This window comes from Ambystoma mexicanum, chromosome 4p, assembly GCF_040938575.1.
Source record: "Ambystoma mexicanum isolate Mex_15411 chromosome 4p, UKY_AmexF1_1, whole genome shotgun sequence".
NCBI classification, from domain to species: domain Eukaryota; kingdom Metazoa; phylum Chordata; class Amphibia; order Caudata; family Ambystomatidae; genus Ambystoma; species Ambystoma mexicanum.
Genome location: NC_090927.1, coordinates 1,078,979,050 through 1,078,994,403, shown reverse-complemented (window position 1 = coordinate 1,078,994,403; position 15,354 = coordinate 1,078,979,050).

Genomic DNA, 15,354 nt, shown 5'->3' with positions numbered 1-15,354 from the left:
CTGTGGAAGTGCAAGGTAAGGAGGAGGAGGGGGAGGTAGAACTGGATGAAAAAAAAAATGTCAGCCCATGCTCTGGTCCCTTTTTCCTTCTCAATGCACCCTTCCCCCCACATTAGGGCCCTCCTACACACCCCCCTCTATAATGCAGGGCCCTCCTCCACCATCACACTATCACTAGGCCCCCCCCTTTATCCTACATCCTAGGGCCCCCCCTTTATCCTACATCCCCAGGCCTACCTACCCCCACTCACTCAGCCCCACCTCCTCTCCACAAAGACCCGTTCATCCAGCCCTACCTCCCCCGCCTCCTCCTTCACCCTGCACTTCCACAGTCCCGCCTCTCTGCTTTCTTCCACCCTCTACCAGTGAACTCTTTTCATACCCACTGAACCTTCTGCTTTCTTCCACCCTCTACCAGTGAACTCTTTTCATACCCACTGAACCTTCTGCTTTCTTCCACCCTCTACCAGTGAACTCTTTTCATACCCACTGAACCTTTTAGAAGGAGTGCTGGCACCCACTATTCCGTTTATGTGCCGAAAGCAGGATTCGAACCCAAACCCCCAGCGCTGTAACGCAAGCACTTAACCTCTAGGCCACTGCAGTAAGCTGGTATTTGGTGGAGCGGGGGGCCAGATGTTCTGTCCACATTTTCTTCAGTGAACATGTTTCACAATGCAAATGGGTATGCTCACAGGACCATGCAGAAGAATGATAAATACGCCCAAAAGGTGCTCTCAGAAAAACAGCCACCAGAGGCTCAAGCAGGTAAGTGCTTGGTCTTGGAATGCTGGGGGCCTGAGTTCTAATCCAATGTCTGGAATCTCTGGGCATGTTTTTTAAAAAAAATTGTAAAAAGTTTTTTTATTGAAAATGGGTATGCATTGCCGGCGCGATCAGCCAACAATTAATGCCCCTTCAATACCTGCATTCCTACTAACAGTTGTGCCTTTTTTTCCTGCACTCTGGCCTTCGTAACACCCATACAAAAGCTTGTCCCTCTGGCCCCAACAGACTGGAAAAAAAGCAGGGGTAAAAGTGTAATCTACAGGTCATGGTGTATTTGATAATTGCACTGGGACTCAAACAGGACACCTTCTCGAGGCGCTGTGAGGCGACCACCGGCCCCTGCATAGCAAGCCAACCTGTATCAGCATCTCACCAGCAGCTGAACGTGTCGCCTGCAGGTTACACATAGGAGGCTGCAGTAGGTCCATTAACCCATTGGGCTGTCGACCCTCCTTCCTCAGAGAGCAGGAAACTGAATTTCCATGTTGCCTTCCTTTGGCACATTAGATCTATCTTTCACCCCAATTCAGAGCATGTGTTGCTTCACGGAGAGCTGATAATCATTGTGAGTTGTGAGCCACTAAAAGCTAAGCAGGTCAGTTAAATCTTTGCCTTTGTCATTGAAGTGTATTGATATGTGCAGGTGAGTCTTCTGTCCTGTGCTACTGTTTGTTTTCTTATTGCTGCTTGGTCATGATTCTTAAATGTAAACACTCTGCTCTCAAAAGTGAAAGCTTTGAAAGACTCTTGATATAACAAGCCTTTCCCACTCTTTGCCCTGGGGGTGAGAGGGCTGCTTTCTGCCTTTAACTTCCTCAATGTTGGGGTGTCTGGCTCCACCACTGACAACCAGGGGTAAATCCTGGAGGGAAACGGGCAGAGGTCTGCGCCCTGCGTCCTCCACGCGTCCCTAACGCTCCCAAACGCGACCACAGCCCTTACGGGCACAGCCCTATGTCCTATGCAGCCCCTCTGGTGCAGCCACCCACACAACTTAGGGTTAGGATCTGTGCTCTTCCATGTAGGCCTGGCCACCTAGGCCCCAGAAAGTGTCACAGCCTGTTTTTGAAACCTTAGTGATGGTGGCCTAGGTGAAGATGATCTTGGTGGAATATTGATGCCTTTTTCCTCCCAGAAGCCACCCCGGGAGCATATTAAAATGAAGGGGTGTGCCTGCTCAGCTGCCCTCTCTTTAACCTCTCTGCCTTAGTGACATTAGTTCTGGGCTCTCCAGGCGAATGTGTCCATCCGGGAGAGAGCTAGGAATAGGACGTCTCTTTCTGCAGGTACAGTGGGGAAGACTCAGAGAGCTGCATGCCTGAGACATCTTTCCTTGTCCCTCGCTCATTGTTGTGTTCCCTAACTTCTAACTCTCTGCCAGGCCAGGCCCTGTTTCTTTTACTGCCAACCCCCCTGACCCCTCGTCTTCGACCGACTTCCCGCTCTATTATGCCTTCTCCTTTTTTGCTCTCTTCTATGGCCCTTTGAAAAGGAATGCAGGCCGAGCTAAGCCTCATGAAGGAAATCTACCAACAAAAGATGCACTCTTCACTTATGGGTTGAGCTGTGAGACGAGTAAGAAGGGCCGAAGGGGTGATTGGGTTGTTCAGCTGGGAGGCACCAGAGGCGTAGCCAGTATTGCCTACCAAATGGGGGCCGAAGCTAATGTAGTTGGGCCCACTGCACTGACAAAAATATCTGTAAATGACCACACAGCGCTGCTGATTGGGTATTTGCAGAATTTGGGTGGGCCTTGCCCCTCAAGCCCTACCCTGCCTCTGCTCTCACCCCCAGGGCAAAGTGTGGGAAAGGCTCGCTGCAGCAAGAGTCTTTCAAATCTTTCACTTTTGAGAACAGAGTGTTTACATTTAAAAATCATGAACAAGCAGCAATAAGAAGGCATGCAGTAACCTAGGACAGGAGACTGCCCTGTGCATATCAATACACCCCAATGAGAAAGGCAAAGATTTAACTGACCTGCTTAGCTATTAGTGGCTCACACATCTCAATGATTATCATCTCTGCGTGAAGCAAAACATCCTCTGAATTGGGGTGAAAGACAGATCTAATGTGCCAAAGGAAGGCAACATTGAAATTCAGTTTCTTGCTCTCTGAGGAAGGAGGGTCGACAGCCCAATGGGTTAATGCACCTCCTGCAGCCTCCTATGTGTTGCCTGCAGGCGACACATTCAGTGCTGGTGAGATGCTGATACAGGTTGGCTTGCTATGCAGGGGCCGGTGGTCACCTCACAGCGACTCGACAAGGTGTCCTGTTTGAGTCCCAGTGCAAATATCGTATCAACCATGACCCGTAGATTACACTTTTTCCCCCTTGTATTTTCCCCTCAGTTGGGGCCAGAGAGACAAGCTTTTGTATGGGTGTTCCCAAGGCCAGAGTGCAGAAAACAAAGGCACAACTGTTAGTAGGAATGCAGGTATTGAAGGGGCATTAACTGTTGGCTGATCGCGCAGGGCAATGCATACCTATTTTCAATTAAAAAAAAAAAAAACACATTTTTTAAATGCCCAGGAGGTTCCAGACATTGGATTAGAACTCTGGTCCCCAGCATCACAAGACCAAGCGCTTAGCAGTTGAGCCACTGATGGCTGTGCTCATGAGAGCTGCTTTTGGGCGTATATATCTTTCTTCTGCACGCCCCTGTGAGCATACCCATTTGCATTGTGAAATATGTTCACTGGAGAAAATGAGGATAGAACATCTGGCTCCCCGCTCCCCGCTCCACCAAATACCAGCTAACTGCAGTGGCCTAGAGGTTAAGTGCTTGCCTTACAGCGCTGGGGGCCTGGGTTCGAGTCCTGCTTTCGGCACATAAACGCAATAGTGGGTGCCCACTCTCCTTCTAAAAGGTTCAGTGGGTATGAAAAGAGTTCCTTGGTAAAGGGAGAGTGGAAGAAAGCGAGAGGTGGGACTGAGGAAGTGCAGGGTAAAGGAGGAGGCGGGGCAGGCTAAAAGGGGAGGTAGGGCTGATTGAATGAGTCCCTGTGGAGAGACGATGGGGCTGGGTGAGTGGGGGTAGGTCTAGGGAGGGTGGCAGAGAGGTGGGACCGTGGAAGTGCAGGGTAAGGAGGAGGAGGGGGAGGTAGAACTGGATGAAAAAAAAAATGTCAGCCCATGCTCTGGTCCCTTTTTCCTTCTCAATGCACCCTTCCCCCCACATTAGGGCCCTCCTACACACCCCCCTCTATAATGCAGGGCCCTCCTCCACCATCACACTATCACTAGGGCCCCCCCTTTATCCTACATCCTAGGGCCCCCCCTTTATCCTACATCCCCAGGCCTACCTACCCCCACTCACTCAGCCCCACCTCCTCTCCACAAAGACCCGTTCATCCAGCCCTACCTCCCCCACCTCCTCCTTCACCCTGCACTTCCACAGTCCCGCCTCTCTGCTTTCTTCCACCCTCTACCAGTGAACTCTTTTCATACCCACTGAACCTTCTGCTTTCTTCCACCCTCTACCAGTGAACTCTTTTCATACCCACTGAACCTTTTAGAAGGAGTGCTGGCACCCACTATTCCGTTTATGTGCCGAAAGCAGGATTCGAACCCAGACCCCCAGCGCTGTAACGCAAGCACTTAACCTCTAGGCCACTGCAGTTAGCTGGTATTTGGTGGAGCGGGGGGCCAGATGTTCTGTCCACATTTTCTTCAGTGAACATGTTTCACAATGCAAATGGGTATGCTCACAGGACCATGCAGAAGAATGATAAATACGCCCAAAAGGTGCTCTCAGAAAAACAGCCACCAGAGGCTCAAGCAGGTAAGTGCTTGGTCTTGGAATGCTGGGGGCCTGAGTTCTAATCCAATGTCTGGAATCTCTGGGCATGTTTTTTAAAAAAAATTGTAAAAAGTTTTTTTATTGAAAATGGGTATGCATTGCCGGCGCGATCAGCCAACAATTAATGCCCCTTCAATACCTGCATTCCTACTAACAGTTGTGCCTTTTTTCCTGCACTCTGGCCTTCGTAACACCCATACAAAAGCTTGTCCCTCTGGCCCCAACAGACTGGAAAAAAAGCAGGGGTAAAAGTGTAATCTACAGGTCATGGTGTATTTGATAATTGCACTGGGACTCAAACAGGACACCTTCTCGAGGCGCTGTGAGGCGACCACCGGCCCCTGCATAGCAAGCCAACCTGTATCAGCATCTCACCAGCAGCTGAACGTGTCGCCTGCAGGTTACACATAGGAGGCTGCAGTAGGTCCATTAACCCATTGGGCTGTCGACCCTCCTTCCTCAGAGAGCAGGAAACTGAATTTCCATGCTGCCTTCCTTTGGCACATTAGATCTATCTTTCACCCCAATTCAGAGCATGTGTTGCTTCACGGAGAGCTGATAATCATTGTGAGTTGTGAGCCACTAAAAGCTAAGCAGGTCAGTTAAATCTTTGCCTTTGTCATTGAAGTGTATTGATATGTGCAGGTGAGTCTTCTGTCCTGTGCTACTGTTTGTTTTCTTATTGCTGCTTGGTCATGATTCTTAAATGTAAACACTCTGCTCTCAAAAGTGAAAGCTTTGAAAGACTCTTGATATAACAAGCCTTTCCCACTCTTTGCCCTGGGGGTGAGAGGGCTGCTTTCTGCCTTTAACTTCCTCAATGTTGGGGTGTCTGGCTCCACCACTGACAACCAGGGGTAAATCCTGGAGGGAAACGGGCAGAGGTCTGCGCCCTGCGTCCTCCACGCGTCCCTAACGCTCCCAAACGCGACCACAGCCCTTACGGGCACAGCCCTATGTCCTATGCAGCCCCTCTGGTGCAGCCACCCACACAACTTAGGGTTAGGATCTGTGCTCTTCCATGTAGGCCTGGCCACCTAGGCCCCAGAAAGTGTCACAGCCTGTTTTTGAAACCTTAGTGATGGTGGCCTAGGTGAAGATGATCTTGGTGGAATATTGATGCCTTTTTCCTCCCAGAAGCCACCCCGGGAGCATATTAAAATGAAGGGGTGTGCCTGCTCAGCTGCCCTCTCTTTAACCTCTCTGCCTTAGTGACATTAGTTCTGGGCTCTCCAGGCGAATGTGTCCATCCGGGAGAGAGCTAGGAATAGGACGTCTCTTTCTGCAGGTACAGTGGGGAAGACTCAGAGAGCTGCATGCCTGAGACATCTTTCCTTGTCCCTCGCTCATTGTTGTGTTCCCTAACTTCTAACTCTCTGCCAGGCCAGGCCCTGTTTCTTTTACTGCCAACCCCCCTGACTCCTCGTCTTCGACCGACTTCCCGCTCTATTATGCCTTCTCCTTTTTTGCTCTCTTCTATGGCCCTTTGAAAAGGAATGCAGGCCGAGCTAAGCCTCATGAAGGAAATCTACCAACAAAAGATGCACTCTTCACTTATGGGTTGAGCTGTGAGACGAGTAAGAAGGGCCGAAGGGGTGATTGGGTTGTTCAGCTGGGAGGCACCAGAGGCGTAGCCAGTATTGCCTACCAAATGGGGGCCGAAGCTAATGTAGTTGGGCCCACTGCACTGACAAAAATATCTGTAAATGACCACACAGCGCTGCTGATTGGGTATTTGCAGAATTTGGGTGGGCCTTGCCCCTCAAGCCCTACCCTGCCTCTGCTCTCACCCCCAGGGCAAAGTGTGGGAAAGGCTCGCTGCAGCAAGAGTCTTTCAAATCTTTCACTTTTGAGAACAGAGTGTTTACATTTAAAAATCATGAACAAGCAGCAATAAGAAGGCATGCAGTAACCTAGGACAGGAGACTGCCCTGTGCATATCAATACACCCCAATGAGAAAGGCAAAGATTTAACTGACCTGCTTAGCTATTAGTGGCTCACACATCTCAATGATTATCATCTCTGCGTGAAGCAAAACATCCTCTGAATTGGGGTGAAAGACAGATCTAATGTGCCAAAGGAAGGCAACATTGAAATTCAGTTTCTTGCTCTCTGAGGAAGGAGGGTCGACAGCCCAATGGGTTAATGCACCTCCTGCAGCCTCCTATGTGTTGCCTGCAGGCGACACATTCAGTGCTGGTGAGATGCTGATACAGGTTGGCTTGCTATGCAGGGGCCGGTGGTCACCTCACAGCGACTCGACAAGGTGTCCTGTTTGAGTCCCAGTGCAAATATCGTATCAACCATGACCCGTAGATTACACTTTTTCCCCCTTGTATTTTCCCCTCAGTTGGGGCCAGAGAGACAAGCTTTTGTATGGGTGTTCCCAAGGCCAGAGTGCAGAAAACAAAGGCACAACTGTTAGTAGGAATGCAGGTATTGAAGGGGCATTAACTGTTGGCTGATCGCGCAGGGCAATGCATACCTATTTTCAATTAAAAAAAAAAAAAACACATTTTTTAAATGCCCAGGAGGTTCCAGACATTGGATTAGAACTCTGGTCCCCAGCATCACAAGACCAAGCGCTTAGCAGTTGAGCCACTGATGGCTGTGCTCATGAGAGCTGCTTTTGGGCGTATATATCTTTCTTCTGCACGCCCCTGTGAGCATACCCATTTGCATTGTGAAATATGTTCACTGGAGAAAATGAGGATAGAACATCTGGCTCCCCGCTCCCCGCTCCACCAAATACCAGCTAACTGCAGTGGCCTAGAGGTTAAGTGCTTGCCTTACAGCGCTGGGGGCCTGGGTTCGAGTCCTGCTTTCGGCACATAAACGCAATAGTGGGTGCCCACTCTCCTTCTAAAAGGTTCAGTGGGTATGAAAAGAGTTCCTTGGTAAAGGGAGAGTGGAAGAAAGCGAGAGGTGGGACTGAGGAAGTGCAGGGTAAAGGAGGAGGCGGGGCAGGCTAAAAGGGGAGGTAGGGCTGATTGAATGAGTCCCTGTGGAGAGAAGATGGGGCTGGGTGAGTGGGGGTAGGTCTAGGGAGGGTGGCAGAGAGGTGGGACCGTGGAAGTGCAGGGTAAGGAGGAGGAGGGGGAGGTAGAACTGGATGAAAAAAAAAATGTCAGCCCATGCTCTGGTCCCTTTTTCCTTCTCAATGCACCCTTCCCCCCACATTAGGGCCCTCCTACACACCCCCCTCTATAATGCAGGGCCCTCCTCCACCATCACACTATCACTAGGGCCCCCCCTTTATCCTACATCCTAGGGCCCCCCCTTTATCCTACATCCCCAGGCCTACCTACCCCCACTCACTCAGCCCCACCTCCTCTCCACAAAGACCCGTTCATCCAGCCCTACCTCCCCCACCTCCTCCTTCACCCTGCACTTCCACAGTCCCGCCTCTCTGCTTTCTTCCACCCTCTACCAGTGAACTCTTTTCATACCCACTGAACCTTCTGCTTTCTTCCACCCTCTACCAGTGAACTCTTTTCATACCCACTGAACCTTTTAGAAGGAGTGCTGGCACCCACTATTCCGTTTATGTGCCAAAAGCAGGATTCGAACCCAGACCCCCAGCGCTGTAACGCAAGCACTTAACCTCTAGGCCACTGCAGTAAGCTGGTATTTGGTGGAGCGGGGGGCCAGATGTTTTGTCCACATTTTCTTCAGTGAACATGTTTCACAATGCAAATGGGTATGCTCACAGGACCATGCAGAAGAATGATAAATACGCCCAAAAGGTGCTCTCAGAAAAACAGCCACCAGAGGCTCAAGCAGGTAAGTGCTTGGTCTTGGAATGCTGGGGGCCTGAGTTCTAATCCAATGTCTGGAATCTCTGGGCATGTTTTTTAAAAAAAATTGTAAAAAGTTTTTTTATTGAAAATGGGTATGCATTGCCGGCGCGATCAGCCAACAATTAATGCCCCTTCAATACCTGCATTCCTACTAACAGTTGTGCCTTTTTTTCCTGCACTCTGGCCTTCGTAACACCCATACAAAAGCTTGTCCCTCTGGCCCCAACAGACTGGAAAAAAAGCAGGGGTAAAAGTGTAATCTACAGGTCATGGTGTATTTGATAATTGCACTGGGACTCAAACAGGACACCTTCTCGAGGCGCTGTGAGGCGACCACCGGCCCCTGCATAGCAAGCCAACCTGTATCAGCATCTCACCAGCAGCTGAACGTGTCGCCTGCAGGTTACACATAGGAGGCTGCAGTAGGTCCATTAACCCATTGGGCTGTCGACCCTCCTTCCTCAGAGAGCAGGAAACTGAATTTCCATGTTGCCTTCCTTTGGCACATTAGATCTATCTTTCACCCCAATTCAGAGCATGTGTTGCTTCACGGAGAGCTGATAATCATTGTGAGTTGTGAGCCACTAAAAGCTAAGCAGGTCAGTTAAATCTTTGCCTTTGTCATTGAAGTGTATTGATATGTGCAGGTGAGTCTTCTGTCCTGTGCTACTGTTTGTTTTCTTATTGCTGCTTGGTCATGATTCTTAAATGTAAACACTCTGCTCTCAAAAGTGAAAGCTTTGAAAGACTCTTGATATAACAAGCCTTTCCCACTCTTTGCCCTGGGGGTGAGAGGGCTGCTTTCTGCCTTTAACTTCCTCAATGTTGGGGTGTCTGGCTCCACCACTGACAACCAGGGGTAAATCCTGGAGGGAAACGGGCAGAGGTCTGCGCCCTGCGTCCTCCACGCGTCCCTAACGCTCCCAAACGCGACCACAGCCCTTACGGGCACAGCCCTATGTCCTATGCAGCCCCTCTGGTGCAGCCACCCACACAACTTAGGGTTAGGATCTGTGCTCTTCCATGTAGGCCTGGCCACCTAGGCCCCAGAAAGTGTCACAGCCTGTTTTTGAAACCTTAGTGATGGTGGCCTAGGTGAAGATGATCTTGGTGGAATATTGATGCCTTTTTCCTCCCAGAAGCCACCCCGGGAGCATATTAAAATGAAGGGGTGTGCCTGCTCAGCTGCCCTCTCTTTAACCTCTCTGCCTTAGTGACATTAGTTCTGGGCTCTCCAGGCGAATGTGTCCATCCGGGAGACAGCTAGGAATAGGACGTCTCTTTCTGCAGGTACAGTGGGGAAGACTCAGAGAGCTGCATGCCTGAGACATCTTTCCTTGTCCCTCGCTCATTGTTGTGTTCCCTAACTTCTAACTCTCTGCCAGGCCAGGCCCTGTTTCTTTTACTGCCAACCCCCCTGACTCCTCGTCTTCGACCGACTTCCCGCTCTATTATGCCTTCTCCTTTTTTGCTCTCTTCTATGGCCCTTTGAAAAGGAATGCAGGCCGAGCTAAGCCTCATGAAGGAAATCTACCAACAAAAGATGCACTCTTCACTTATGGGTTGAGCTGTGAGACGAGTAAGAAGGGCCGAAGGGGTGATTGGGTTGTTCAGCTGGGAGGCACCAGAGGCGTAGCCAGTATTGCCTACCAAATGGGGGCCGAAGCTAATGTAGTTGGGCCCACTGCACTGACAAAAATATCTGTAAATGACCACACAGCGCTGCTGATTGGGTATTTGCAGAATTTGGGTGGGCCTTGCCCCTCAAGCCCTACCCTGCCTCTGCTCTCACCCCCAGGGCAAAGTGTGGGAAAGGCTCGCTGCAGCAAGAGTCTTTCAAATCTTTCACTTTTGAGAACAGAGTGTTTACATTTAAAAATCATGAACAAGCAGCAATAAGAAGGCATGCAGTAACCTAGGACAGGAGACTGCCCTGTGCATATCAATACACCCCAATGAGAAAGGCAAAGATTTAACTGACCTGCTTAGCTATTAGTGGCTCACACATCTCAATGATTATCATCTCTGCGTGAAGCAAAACATCCTCTGAATTGGGGTGAAAGACAGATCTAATGTGCCAAAGGAAGGCAACATTGAAATTCAGTTTCTTGCTCTCTGAGGAAGGAGGGTCGACAGCCCAATGGGTTAATGCACCTCCTGCAGCCTCCTATGTGTTGCCTGCAGGCGACACATTCAGTGCTGGTGAGATGCTGATACAGGTTGGCTTGCTATGCAGGGGCCGGTGGTCACCTCACAGCGACTCGACAAGGTGTCCTGTTTGAGTCCCAGTGCAAATATCGTATCAACCATGACCCGTAGATTACACTTTTTCCCCCTTGTATTTTCCCCTCAGTTGGGGCCAGAGAGACAAGCTTTTGTATGGGTGTTCCCAAGGCCAGAGTGCAGAAAACAAAGGCACAACTGTTAGTAGGAATGCAGGTATTGAAGGGGCATTAACTGTTGGCTGATCGCGCAGGGCAATGCATACCTATTTTCAATTAAAAAAAAAAAAAACACATTTTTTAAATGCCCAGGAGGTTCCAGACATTGGATTAGAACTCTGGTCCCCAGCATCACAAGACCAAGCGCTTAGCAGTTGAGCCACTGATGGCTGTGCTCATGAGAGCTGCTTTTGGGCGTATATATCTTTCTTCTGCACGCCCCTGTGAGCATACCCATTTGCATTGTGAAATATGTTCACTGGAGAAAATGAGGATAGAACATCTGGCTCCCCGCTCCCCGCTCCACCAAATACCAGCTAACTGCAGTGGCCTAGAGGTTAAGTGCTTGCCTTACAGCGCTGGGGGCCTGGGTTCGAGTCCTGCTTTCGGCACATAAACGCAATAGTGGGTGCCCACTCTCCTTCTAAAAGGTTCAGTGGGTATGAAAAGAGTTCCTTGGTAAAGGGAGAGTGGAAGAAAGCGAGAGGTGGGACTGAGGAAGTGCAGGGTAAAGGAGGAGGCGGGGCAGGCTAAAAGGGGAGGTAGGGCTGATTGAATGAGTCCCTGTGGAGAGAAGATGGGGCTGGGTGAGTGGGGGTAGGTCTAGGGAGGGTGGCAGAGAGGTGGGACCGTGGAAGTGCAGGGTAAGGAGGAGGAGGGGGAGGTAGAACTGGATGAAAAAAAAAATGTCAGCCCATGCTCTGGTCCCTTTTTCCTTCTCAATGCACCCTTCCCCCCACATTAGGGCCCTCCTACACACCCCCCTCTATAATGCAGGGCCCTCCTCCACCATCACACTATCACTAGGGCCCCCCCTTTATCCTACATCCTAGGGCCCCCCCTTTATCCTACATCCCCAGGCCTACCTACCCCCACTCACTCAGCCCCACCTCCTCTCCACAAAGACCCGTTCATCCAGCCCTACCTCCCCCACCTCCTCCTTCACCCTGCACTTCCACAGTCCCGCCTCTCTGCTTTCTTCCACCCTCTACCAGTGAACTCTTTTCATACCCACTGAACCTTCTGCTTTCTTCCACCCTCTACCAGTGAACTCTTTTCATACCCACTGAACCTTTTAGAAGGAGTGCTGGCACCCACTATTCCGTTTATGTGCCAAAAGCAGGATTCGAACCCAGACCCCCAGCGCTGTAACGCAAGCACTTAACCTCTAGGCCACTGCAGTAAGCTGGTATTTGGTGGAGCGGGGGGCCAGATGTTTTGTCCACATTTTCTTCAGTGAACATGTTTCACAATGCAAATGGGTATGCTCACAGGACCATGCAGAAGAATGATAAATACGCCCAAAAGGTGCTCTCAGAAAAACAGCCACCAGAGGCTCAAGCAGGTAAGTGCTTGGTCTTGGAATGCTGGGGGCCTGAGTTCTAATCCAATGTCTGGAATCTCTGGGCATGTTTTTTAAAAAAAATTGTAAAAAGTTTTTTTATTGAAAATGGGTATGCATTGCCGGCGCGATCAGCCAACAATTAATGCCCCTTCAATACCTGCATTCCTACTAACAGTTGTGCCTTTTTTTCCTGCACTCTGGCCTTCGTAACACCCATACAAAAGCTTGTCCCTCTGGCCCCAACAGACTGGAAAAAAAGCAGGGGTAAAAGTGTAATCTACAGGTCATGGTGTATTTGATAATTGCACTGGGACTCAAACAGGACACCTTCTCGAGGCGCTGTGAGGCGACCACCGGCCCCTGCATAGCAAGCCAACCTGTATCAGCATCTCACCAGCAGCTGAACGTGTCGCCTGCAGGTTACACATAGGAGGCTGCAGTAGGTCCATTAACCCATTGGGCTGTCGACCCTCCTTCCTCAGAGAGCAGGAAACTGAATTTCCATGTTGCCTTCCTTTGGCACATTAGATCTATCTTTCACCCCAATTCAGAGCATGTGTTGCTTCACGGAGAGCTGATAATCATTGTGAGTTGTGAGCCACTAAAAGCTAAGCAGGTCAGTTAAATCTTTGCCTTTGTCATTGAAGTGTATTGATATGTGCAGGTGAGTCTTCTGTCCTGTGCTACTGTTTGTTTTCTTATTGCTGCTTGGTCATGATTCTTAAATGTAAACACTCTGCTCTCAAAAGTGAAAGCTTTGAAAGACTCTTGATATAACAAGCCTTTCCCACTCTTTGCCCTGGGGGTGAGAGGGCTGCTTTCTGCCTTTAACTTCCTCAATGTTGGGGTGTCTGGCTCCACCACTGACAACCAGGGGTAAATCCTGGAGGGAAACGGGCAGAGGTCTGCGCCCTGCGTCCTCCACGCGTCCCTAACGCTCCCAAACGCGACCACAGCCCTTACGGGCACAGCCCTATGTCCTATGCAGCCCCTCTGGTGCAGCCACCCACACAACTTAGGGTTAGGATCTGTGCTCTTCCATGTAGGCCTGGCCACCTAGGCCCCAGAAAGTGTCACAGCCTGTTTTTGAAACCTTAGTGATGGTGGCCTAGGTGAAGATGATCTTGGTGGAATATTGATGCCTTTTTCCTCCCAGAAGCCACCCCGGGAGCATATTAAAATGAAGGGGTGTGCCTGCTCAGCTGCCCTCTCTTTAACCTCTCTGCCTTAGTGACATTAGTTCTGGGCTCTCCAGGCGAATGTGTCCATCCGGGAGAGAGCTAGGAATAGGACGTCTCTTTCTGCAGGTACAGTGGGGAAGACTCAGAGAGCTGCATGCCTGAGACATCTTTCCTTGTCCCTCGCTCATTGTTGTGTTCCCTAACTTCTAACTCTCTGCCAGGCCAGGCCCTGTTTCTTTTACTGCCAACCCCCCTGACCCCTCGTCTTCGACCGACTTCCCGCTCTATTATGCCTTCTCCTTTTTTGCTCTCTTCTATGGCCCTTTGAAAAGGAATGCAGGCCGAGCTAAGCCTCATGAAGGAAATCTACCAACAAAAGATGCACTCTTCACTTATGGGTTGAGCTGTGAGACGAGTAAGAAGGGCCGAAGGGGTGATTGGGTTGTTCAGCTGGGAGGCACCAGAGGCGTAGCCAGTATTGCCTACCAAATGGGGGCCGAAGCTAATGTAGTTGGGCCCACTGCACTGACAAAAATATCTGTAAATGACCACACAGCGCTGCTGATTGGGTATTTGCAGAATTTGGGTGGGCCTTGCCCCTCAAGCCCTACCCTGCCTCTGCTCTCACCCCCAGGGCAAAGTGTGGGAAAGGCTCGCTGCAGCAAGAGTCTTTCAAATCTTTCACTTTTGAGAACAGAGTGTTTACATTTAAAAATCATGAACAAGCAGCAATAAGAAGGCATGCAGTAACCTAGGACAGGAGACTGCCCTGTGCATATCAATACACCCCAATGAGAAAGGCAAAGATTTAACTGACCTGCTTAGCTATTAGTGGCTCACACATCTCAATGATTATCATCTCTGCGTGAAGCAAAACATCCTCTGAATTGGGGTGAAAGACAGATCTAATGTGCCAAAGGAAGGCAACATTGAAATTCAGTTTCTTGCTCTCTGAGGAAGGAGGGTCGACAGCCCAATGGGTTAATGCACCTCCTGCAGCCTCCTATGTGTTGCCTGCAGGCGACACATTCAGTGCTGGTGAGATGCTGATACAGGTTGGCTTGCTATGCAGGGGCCGGTGGTCACCTCACAGCGACTCGACAAGGTGTCCTGTTTGAGTCCCAGTGCAAATATCGTATCAACCATGACCCGTAGATTACACTTTTTCCCCCTTGTATTTTCCCCTCAGTTGGGGCCAGAGAGACAAGCTTTTGTATGGGTGTTCCCAAGGCCAGAGTGCAGAAAACAAAGGCACAACTGTTAGTAGGAATGCAGGTATTGAAGGGGCATTAACTGTTGGCTGATCGCGCAGGGCAATGCATACCTATTTTCAATTAAAAAAAAAAAAACACATTTTTTAAATGCCCAGGAGGTTCCAGACATTGGATTAGAACTCTGGTCCCCAGCATCACAAGACCAAGCGCTTAGCAGTTGAGCCACTGATGGCTGTGCTCATGAGAGCTGCTTTTGGGCGTATATATCTTTCTTCTGCACGCCCCTGTGAGCATACCCATTTGCATTGTGAAATATGTTCACTGGAGAAAATGAGGATAGAACATCTGGCTCCCCGCTCCCCGCTCCACCAAATACCAGCTAACTGCAGTGGCCTAGAGGTTAAGTGCTTGCCTTACAGCGCTGGGGGCCTGGGTTCGAGTCCTGCTTTCGGCACATAAACGCAATAGTGGGTGCCCACTCTCCTTCTAAAAGGTTCAGTGGGTATGAAAAGAGTTCCTTGGTAAAGGGAGAGTGGAAGAAAGCGAGAGGTGGGACTGAGGAAGTGCAGGGTAAAGGAGGAGGCGGGGCAGGCTAAAAGGGGAGGTAGGGCTGATTGAATGAGTCCCTGTGGAGAGACGATGGGGCTGGGTGAGTGGGGGTAGGTCTAGGGAGGGTGGCAGAGAGGTGGGACCGTGGAAGTGCAGGGTAAGGAGGAGGAGGGGGAGGTAGAACTGGATGAAAAAAAAAATGTCAGCCCATGCTCTGGTCCCTTTTTCCTTCTC